Here is a 2,943-nt window from a genome sequence, read left to right on the forward strand (position 1 = left end):
AATAGCTAAAGTGTAATAAAATAAACACTTTATATTCTTACTACTAAACTTAATATTCCTTGTGTACTAGCTGTATTAATTAATCACGGATCATACACATAACATAACCCAGATAGCAGACCAATACTGAATTAATGTTAATGCATTAACCAAAAGATCATTGAATCAATGTTGAAATTTAACATTGATTTTTCATCAGGTTCCTAAGATGCTCAACATATTTTTATTCAAAGATCAACAGTCTGTCATAGTCTTTAGTCTGCCACAAAAAAAAAAAAAAAAAAAAATCATGAACTCAAATGACAAAAAAAAAAAAAAATGACTGTTGTATGTAGGCTAAATCAGATCTTTCAGGCTATAGCCTAACACTAATGCCAAAATTATTATCACAACTAAATTGTCGGTCATTAAATAAGAAAACTAAATAATTGCGTAGATGATTTGCTTTGTGTAACCGGACATCAGACATTGGGTCGAAGTATTTTTTGCACACAGACCAATCTGCTGCAATTTGCGCTCGCTTTATCAATGCATCGTACTCGGTTACTATCGTAACCTCGGACTGTTAGCTAGAAAGCGCGTTCTGCGCCTGCGTGTAAATGAGACAGCCGTCTATTTCTGCAGATATATTCGTCTATATTCATCATTCAAAAAGGGAAACCGACGCTGCCGGCTGCAGATACACACACCGTAAACAAAGCAGTGCGTGCTTACCGTTTTGAATATCAGTCCTGCTAAACACTTTCTTTATTCCACTCCTCTCGTGTTAATATTGAATTATGCGCTAACACTAAGGTACCCATACTATGGAGGTAGATTTGTGTCTTTATTATTCAATCAAAAAAAAGGTTGCTTCAATCAAAAAATATATTTTCAATAAAAAAAAAACCGTTTCAATCAAAGAAAAAAAGTGTTTGAATGCAAAAATATATTTGAGACTCAAAAAAATGCATTTGAACACTATTTTTTTTTGCTTGAAAATGTTTTTTTGATAGAAGTGAAGGTTTTTTTGTTTGAAGCAACTTTTTTGATTGAAGTATTGTTGTTTTGTGTTTGGGCCATATTATGGGTAGGACATTTGTGTCTTTATAATTCAATCAAAAAAGAAGTTGCTTCAAACAAACAAAACATATTTTCAATAAAAAAATCACTTCAATCAAAAAATAAACCTTTTCAATCATAGAAAAAATGTTTTTGAATGCAAAAAAATATTTGAGACTCAAAAAATTGCACTTGAACACTTTTTTTTTGATTGAAAATGTTTTCTTTGATTGAAGTAATCTTTTTTGTGTTTGGACCATGTTATGGGTAGGACATTTGTGTCTTAATTATTCAATCCCAAAAAAGTTGCTTCAATCAAAAAAAAACATTTTCAATAAAAAAAAAAATAATTTCAATCAAAGAAAAAACTGTTTAAATGCAAAAAAAAAAAAAAATCATTTGAAGTGTTTTTTTTTATTGAACTTTCTTTTTTTTTGAATGAAGTGAAAAAAGTTTTGAAGTCGTTTTTTTTTAAAATCATTTTGACACAAACGTACCGCAGTGGGGGCGGGTGCTTCCCCATTGGTCAGACATGTTTGAGTGACAAGTGTCTACACCAACGACGTCTTTCTGACAAGCAAGTCATGGTCGCCACTCGCCAGCGAGCCAGGAAGCAGTGGTGGAGTTGTTGGTAAGTAGATAAAACCGTATTAAAATGATTGGTGTCACGTTATTAGCCTACTCTGTTTGATATTTCGATTAAACATACAGCTTGCTAACTTAGCTCACGTTGACTAATTTGTGTGATGGTGTTAGATATCTGACGCCTCATATTGTCAGGCAGGCTAGCAGGGTGCGCTAACGGCTAATTGAATTGTTTATTTCACTTAAGTAACGTTACAGAGGCTTGCTATGTGCTTGTGCTATATTGTGTTATAATACGTAACGTCATTAGTGGTCAAACAACAGTCCACAGGCCAACTGTTGCCCACAGCGCTGCCTGTTTAGCAGCAACAGGTCATGCAGAGCCTGAGTCTATCTTCTCACACAGCCCACAGGATTACAGCTATTTGACCGTCCCGCTCTCTCTCTCGCTCACGGGTAGTGGTCTCCCCACCATCACAGTCAAATGCTCGCAGACACAGAGGCAGATGCTGTTATTTTGAGAGCGGGGCTTACATATGCCGTCCCGTACGGAAAATAATGTTGCATACCACCGGTAACATGAATATATATTCCGTTGCTCGGTGCGCAAACTAGCTGTGTCAGGCATTATTTATAAGTAGCCTAATGTCCTGCACAACTCCACATGGAAAACTGGCAGTTCAATGAAGTGATGCTTATTGTCTGACATAGTGTACAAGTAGTTACTAGCTTAAAGTATTGTGCCAATAATGATCCTTCTGGTAAATTTGGCATTCAGTTGAGACACAAAAGCTCTTAGTTTAATGAAAATCCTTGGAAAAGAAGACAAGATGGTTTGTTTAATTAGTATTCATTTATTTATATTTCTAATATCATATAGTATTGTCCTGTCAACCCATTACAAGTCTTGCCTTATTCAGTGTTGATTTATTGACATGTTTATGTAAGATGTTTTATTAGAAGGTGTGTGAGTGAAAGTTGTCTGATCAACAGGAAAAACAATTAGTCCATCTGCTGCCTGGAAAGATGTTGCAGTTAATGTAGGTAGCTATCGTTGTCTGTGTGTGTGTGTGTGTGTGTGTGTGTGTGTGTGTGTGTGTGTGTGTGTGTGTGTGTGTGTGTGTGTGTGTGTGTGTTGCTGCAGACAGAGACATGAGACAACTTAATTTCAGCTACTTAAGGCTTTAGCTAGTTAGCTACTTTAAAAAAAAAAAAAAAAAAAAATATCTGGCTAAATGTACGCTATATATAGCATTAATGCCATTATGCTTAACGGTTACACTAACAAGCCATCAAAATTGATGGCTTGTATAATAA

The 2,943-nt window shown here is 35.1% G+C and overlaps 1 protein-coding gene across 1 annotated transcript in view; it reads left to right on the forward strand.

The window, feature by feature from the left end:
* LOC308694393 (beta-galactosidase-1-like protein 2) overlaps positions 1 to 45 on the forward strand; it is an 11,751-nt gene extending 11,706 nt beyond the window's left edge. The window contains 1 exon segment of the mRNA XM_081371897.1: positions 1 to 45. This exon segment is cut by the window's left edge and continues 619 nt beyond it. The gene's annotated coding sequence lies outside the window, so the exon portion shown is untranslated.
* Positions 46 to 2,943: the final 2,898 nt, after the last annotated feature.

The sequence above is a fragment of the Scardinius erythrophthalmus genome (genome assembly GCF_964197995.2).
Source record: "Scardinius erythrophthalmus genome assembly, chromosome: 8".
Classification (NCBI taxonomy): domain Eukaryota; kingdom Metazoa; phylum Chordata; class Actinopteri; order Cypriniformes; family Leuciscidae; genus Scardinius; species Scardinius erythrophthalmus.